General features: G+C 44.3%; 1 non-coding gene across 1 annotated transcript; it reads left to right on the forward strand.

The window, feature by feature from the left end:
* The first annotated feature begins 6,793 nt into the window (after window positions 1-6,793).
* Window positions 6,794-6,900, forward strand: LOC120272934. The gene has a single exon (XR_005540465.1). It is a non-coding gene; the product is annotated as a small nucleolar RNA R71 (small nucleolar RNA).
* The last annotated feature ends 413 nt before the right edge of the window (window positions 6,901-7,313 follow it).

Genomic DNA, 7,313 nt, shown 5'->3' on the forward strand with positions numbered 1-7,313 from the left:
GGAGAAAAGAATACCAAAATCGGGGTTGAATCGGCTTTAATTAGGGCTGGAATCGGGCAACTCCACGGGCGTGGAAAATATACGCGCCCGTGCGGAATTTCCATACGGGCGTGGATAATTTCCACACGCCCGTGTGGATTCTTTGTTTCTCTGGTTTCTCGGCCGGCTGTGAACAGTGTTGCTACAGTAATTGTCACGTTACTGCTACAGTAATTGCTGTGAATCACTTGCTTCTTCAATGATGTACATGTTGGCGGGGCTCTTGTTCTTATATACATAAGTCGGAATGCTCGAGCGTGACTGCCTTTGTGCCCCTCCAAATTGATGTGCTCACTCAAATGCGAAGAGGTTGGCACACACTCTAGCATCTCACACCTGACCTATGTCTTCGCGTTTGAACCTTAACAAGATCTCCTCCAAAATAGGTGCATTATGATCCACATTGGCCCATTTCCTTCATACTCGGCCTCAAAACCCTACCTGCGTAAAAGTAACATAAAAACACACATTTTAATGTAAAAACCCGAGGAAAGTAATGCTGAACATAAGGAATGAACGCTTCGCATTCATATCGCACAAGCACTTATCACGCGCCTGTGGGGACTTTCCACACGGGCATGGGTAATTTCCACAAGCCCGTTTGGATTCTCTGAAAATGTTATTTTTGGCCAGCTACAGTAACCTGCTACAGTACTCTGCCAAAAATACTCCCGAATCCACTTTTCATCGAGGTAACATAAACGGGCACATGTTTATGCCGTGGATCACTTTGCTTCTTCAATGACGGATAAGTTTATGGAGATCTTGTTCTATGTGCATAAGTCAGAATACTTGAGTGTGACTGCCCTTGTGCCCCTCCAAATGGTTGTGCAAACTCAAATACGGGGAGGTTGGCACACACTCTAACATCTCGCACCTGACTTATATCTTCGCGTTTGAACCTTAGCAAGATTTCCTCCAAAATCGGTGCATTGTGATCCACATTGGCTTCTTTCCTTCATAATTGGTTTCACAACCCTACCTGCATAAAAGTAACATAAAAACACACATATTAATGTAAAAAAGCAAGAAAAGTAATGCTCAACATAAGGAAAGAATGCTTTGCATTCATATCACACAAGCACTTATCAAACTCCCCCACACTTAAGCTTTTGCTTGTCCTCAAGCAAAAATTAAACATTCTGTGCATCAATGAAGAAAATATTGAAAGTGCTTGGCCTTAGGTTCACCGAGGCATACAAAGAAAGTATTCTACAAGTGAGGAAAATTTCAACACTAAATACGAAAAATCAATGCTCTAGCTAAAAACTTGAATAAAAAAGGACAATAAACCCGAATTTCGTGTATGTGTGTGAACTAACTCAAAACAACCCAAAGTATACTCCTCAAAGTTCTAAGTACAAGGGACTTATTTATCTACAAAAGTGACAAAAATTTTAAAAGATGGTAGTAGCTTCACACATCCTCTAAGGTAGCCCTTTCCAAAGCGGCCGCTAAGGTGGCTTTCACACTTTCGAGGTGGTAGCTCTTTCTACCCGAGTGGTAACTTTCACTCATCCTATGAGATAGCTCTTTCTCACATTAGGGCATAACTAGTATCCGGCTTGTGAGAGTAGCTTCATACTTCATAGGTGGTAGCTCTTTCCACCCAACAAATACAAATAAACAATAAAACTATTTTGTTCCTTCTTTTCATTTTCATTTTTTTTTTTGAATTTAGCAAAAGAAGTAAACCTAACTAGTCCCTTTAACATCGAACATGAGTTTCCAATAGAGTTCAGAGAGTGAGTAGTGCACTAAGTGTAAATCGGGCAAAAATTCCTAAAAATTCAAGGAAGAAGTAGAGCATGAAAACATTCAATGTTAACAATTCTCATAGACTTAAGAATACAATCATTGCAACTAAGGTAAACCGCCATTGGCTATGTAAGTATATATCAATCAAGAACAATAGAAAAGATGTGTGCATTATGAAACTGCACCCCACACTTAAGTTGTACATTGTCCTCAATGTACTCATTCAAGCTCACTTAAAATATATCATTCAAAAATAGATGTGGGAGAAGCAATCAAAACAATACTCCCTTGACTCCTAGTGTTGCGTTTGATGAAGCTAATTCGTTGGGAGTAGTGTTTCAATGGGTTGTGAAGCTCACATGGCCAAGTGCCGAAGCACCTTGGCCGTGCCCATGACTAAGTCTCAATTCCCAAGATGACAAGACCATCTGCACGCATACACGAGGGGGTTCAGTGAAGCTCAAGAAAAACAAAAATAACTGGAGTGTATAAAAGATGAAGCAATGAATACAACTCGATAAATGCAACATAACATAAACTTAGAAGGAAAAATCCTTTCTGAGTGAACAAGTCTAAAAATAATAAAATATAGTAAAATGCATGAAAGTAAAAGAAAGGTCAAGTGTCGGAGTCTCTCTCGGGCTCCGCTGCTGCTGCTGCTGAAGTGGAAGCATATAGTGGGTCCTCCGGTGCTAGGGTCAAGGATGGAGATGCTGGAGAAACTGAGGGGGCCTGAAGAGTCCTCGGCTGCAGGACAAATGATGAGGCAACGTCTCGCTCTAGGATCTGTTGTAATATATTAAAATGTGCCATGAACTCTGTGTACTGAGTGGCCTGCATAGCCCTAATCTCGGCAACCTCGTCTCGAACCACTCCTATAGCATTCTCGAGCCTCTCAAAGCGATCATTGGCTCGAGAAAGTGAAAACATACGCACTAGGGGTGGTTCCTCGGCTTGTGGAAGTGCCTTTGTCTCCATCGATGCTGGCTGAGGCTCGGGGGCGGGCTGAGATGCTCCGGCTTCATCACCTTCATCCTCAGCTATCTCTTGGGCTGGTAGGACTAAAGCAAAAACCCCTGTCCGAACCCTGCGGACCATGCCCATCAACCGCATCGTCTCTAGACCCAGGGGAGCGGGTACACTCATCTTCTCGGCCCCGCGAATTGAATCCAAGAGCCCCATGCCCAGCACTAATCTCATAATGTAAGGGCCTGAGAAAATCGCTCCCAGTCTAGCATAGTGTCACTAATGTCTGATGTAATCATCCAGGATGTGCCCTAAGTGGATCGGTACACGCTCTACCATCAAGTACAAGTACAGTAGCTTCTGATGGCTCAACACACCAGTACTGTCACCACGACCATTCACCGACCTACTCATGATGGCGTGCAAATATCTGTATGCAGGTCGGGAAAGGCACGTGGCCTTGGACACCCCCGGCTCGTACTGACCTTGACCACATAGCACTCTGTAATCTCTCTGCGGGGTCAAGGTTCCAAGATAATCAGTAGGCAACTGTGCATGCTCCTCTGTAGCTGTGAATACCTCCTCGTATAGGCCAGGTAGTATGGAAAACAGCTTAATGCTCAAGCTATGGTGGCGTCCAAATACTCTGAACTGAATGGTGCCCAAACTGTGGAAGCTCACATACGCTCTATCAAACTCGAACGAGGAGAGCACCTCCAGTGTAAACTCTCGGATGGTTGGCTCTCTAATAGTCAGCAACTGCCGCCAACCGCCTTCTGAAACTAGATCCTCAATCTCATCAGCGAACTCATCACCCTGCTGAAGCTCCCGCAGTATAGTAGCATCCAAAAATCGAGTCTGTCGGAAACAGAGTCTCGACAATCGCTCATAACGGACCTGATGTTCGGGAATCACAAATTGCATGCCCTCGGGCTCAGAGGATGACTCACGTGGCCTCTTATCAACTTGCTTCTTTGACCTAGGTGCCATGATCTGCAAAATTTAAACAAAATTTGTCAAACAAGTTGATCAAACAATACTGCAGAAATCCATACTGTCGTGTGGAATTTCCGCACGCCCGTGTGGATTCACGGGGTGTGAGAACCGCAGGCCACGCAACAACAATCCAAAAATACAACTCAATAATATTTCTAACTTCGTTCTAAAAGTAAATCATTGTTCCAATTGAAGAAACGAAGCATTATTAACCAGATTAATCGATAGAAATCATGAATCGACGAAGAAGATGAAAAAAAGGAATTTACCGACGAGGAGAAGTGAGAAAATAAAGAGCCGGCCAGAAAACTTTGCTAAAATCCCACCAAATTGGTGCAATGGACTCGGAGAGTGTTGTGAGAGTGTTTTCAAGTGAAAAGGAGTCTTGAAGAGGGAGAGAAATAATCACCTTTTAAACATAACTCGCGACTTTTGACGTTCTGTGCATCCGCACGGGCGTGGATAATTTCCACACACCCGTGTACCTCACTTGAAAAGCTCTACAGGGGCGGAAATTACCCATGCCCCTGTGTGGTTCACAAGGTCACCCACAGGGGCGAGTCCACACCCCTATGTGTTCTCGGGAAAATCTGCCCAACTCTGCGGGAATTCACACACTCGTGCAGAAATTGCCCACGGGCGTGCGCCAGTTGCATGGTCGTCCACAGAGGCAGCCGCACGCCCCTGTGCCTTCTCTGGATGAGCTCGCAGTGCAAATCCATGGGCGTGCGGAAATTCCGCACGCCCGTGTGTGTTCTCTGGATGACTTAGAAAGAACCTGCAGGCTCTGCAGAAATATTCTGAACATGTTCACACACTCAGAGCCTGCCCTATTATGCAGAATTTACCTAACAAAAACATGAAATAGAACTCAAATGACCAAACTTCACCAATTCTCAACAAAACACATAATGAATTATTTTTTTAAAAGCCCACAACAAAATCGTAGCACAAGCACTCAAAAAAAAAATTTGAAACGCCAACACTTAACAGTTTATTCATGTAAACAACTAAACTGAAAGATACGAAAACTGTAAACACTTATGTTGCCTCCCAAGAAGCGCTTGTTTAACGTCACTAAGCTTGACGTATCTTTCTTACCTCACGGGGGTTCATAAATGAAGGTTGCCCTCTTACCCATGGCTTGAAAGCATGATGAGCAAAGTCTCTTGAGGATAGAGGGCGTACTCTCGGGCTTCGGACCACCTAGCAATGGTTCGTCCAACTTCCTTGGCTCATGTACATCTCCAACAATCTTGGAGCATTTTCGGTGGCGTCTCTGAGCCCTCTTCATTTTTCGGAGCACCTTCTTCAAGATCCCCAGGGTAGATGTTTCCTCTCCAGTCGAACCAAGCATCATTACTTCTTCATTGCTCTCCTCTTAGGTCGAACAAACCTTCATACGGATCCAGGTTGAACATCTCCTGCATATATTCATCAACAATTTCATCAGTAGTGTCTAGAAAGTATAGAGTATCATCAAAATCGAGAGAATGCCGCATGGCTTCAGCAAGGCGTTATGTGAGCTTATCGTCTCCAACTCTCAATGTGAGCTCCCCGCCGTCCATGTCAATTAATGCTTTGGAAGTCCGCAAGAATGGTCTCCCAAGTATCAAGGGTACATCTGAATCCTCATCAACATCTAGCATTACAAAGTCAACTGGAAAAATGTACTTGTCCACCTTGACAAGCACGTCTTCAATGATGCCTCTCGGATGTCGTACCATTCGGTCCGCTAATTGTAAAGTCATCCGAGTAGGCCTAGGCTCACCCAAGCCTAGCTTTTGGAAGAAAGTATATGGCATGACATTGATGCTCGCCCCTGAATCCGCCAATGCCATTTCCTCACCTAAGTTGCTGATGTTACACGGAATGATGAAGCTTCCCGGGTCTTTCTTCTTGTTCGGCATGTTCTTTTGCAACACCGCCGAGCATGAAGTATCTAGCACCACTGAAGTACTCTCCTCCAATTTTCTCTTGTTGGTCAATAGGTCTTTCAGGAAATTTGCATACTTAGGCATTTGAGCCAATGCCTCAACAAAAGGAATGTTGATGTGGAGTTGCTTGAACAAACTCAGGAACTTCTTATACTGTTCATCCCCTTGGTCATTCTTCAATCTAGAGGGATAAGGGATTCTTGGCTTGAAAGGTAGGGTTGCCACCACTTTCTCTTTGTTTTCTGCCTTCTCAACCTCTACAACCTCGGGTGCGTGTTCTTCCGGCTTCTCTCTCGAAAGTCTCCCTTCAACCTCACGACCACTTCTCAAAGTGATCGCCTTCACATGTTCTCTAGGGTTGGTTTCCATGTTGCTTGGTAAACTTCCATGTGGCCTTTTTGAGAGAGACTTCACAATTTGCCCCACTTGATTTTCAAGATTGTGCAAGGAGGCAGTGTGATTGCGAAGTGTAGCCTCGATTGATTCAAACATTGTATTTGCTGATTGAAAAAATCTAGCCAAGTGCTTCTCCAAATCTGTCATTCGCGTTTCCAAGCCTGAAATTCTGTTTTCCACTTGAGAGGCTTGTTGTTGTTGTTGGAAACCTGATGGCCCCATGGTCTTCTGTGGTCCTTGATTACTCCATGAAAAGTTGGGATGATTCTTCCAACCTGAATTGTAGGTGTTGCTGTATGGATTCCCTTGAGGTCTCATTCCATTCCCTACAAAGTCAACGTTCTCAACTGAAGAAACATCACCAATGACGATTAGGCAATAGGAGGGAGTATGTCCTCCACCACAACCGGTGCAATTGGTCACGGCCCGCAACACTATTCGAAGCTATGAGATCTACCTTCTTACTCAAACTCTGGAATTGGGCCGCCAATGAAGTTACCGTATCAATTTCATGGAGACCGGCAACCTTTTTCTTCTCTCTAGCGTTCCACTGGTAGCTATTTAACCCCATTTCCTTAATCAATTGATGAGACTCATCGGGGGTCTTACTGCCTAAGGTACCTCCTACCGCCGCATCCAAGAGTTACCTTGTACTCGGGTTCAAACCATTGTAGAAGGTTTGAACAATTATCCACTCCGGGAATCTGTGTTGCGGACACTTTCGCAGGAGTTCCTTGAACCTTTCCCATGTCTCAAATAGAGACTCCAATTCCAACTGCACAAAGGATGAGATCTCATTCCTAAGCTTTGCTAATTTTCCGGGAGGGAAATAACGGGCTAGAAAAGCTTCTACCATCTCCTCCCATGTAGTGATTGATGCTCTAGGTAATGAGTGTAGCCACTGCTTCGCTTTCCCCTTTAAGAAAAATGGGAAGGCTCTCAATTTGATGGCATCATCCATCACACCATTTATCTTCAGCATATCGCACACCTCGAGGAAGCTCTCTATGTGACTGTTTGGATCCTCATCTGCAAACCATTGAATTGTGCGGACTGCTGTAGCATATGGATGAATGCCAGCTTTAGCTCGAAATTTTGAGCTGTAATTGGGGGACGCACAATACTCGATTGTGTCCCCAACACTGAATGTCTGGCATAATCGGATAATGTTCATTGTTGCTCATTTTGTTCTGCCATGTTGTCAGATCCTTCTACTTCCAA

The sequence above is a fragment of the Dioscorea cayenensis genome, chromosome 11, assembly GCF_009730915.1.
Source record: "Dioscorea cayenensis subsp. rotundata cultivar TDr96_F1 chromosome 11, TDr96_F1_v2_PseudoChromosome.rev07_lg8_w22 25.fasta, whole genome shotgun sequence".
Lineage (NCBI taxonomy): Eukaryota > Viridiplantae > Streptophyta > Magnoliopsida > Dioscoreales > Dioscoreaceae > Dioscorea > Dioscorea cayenensis.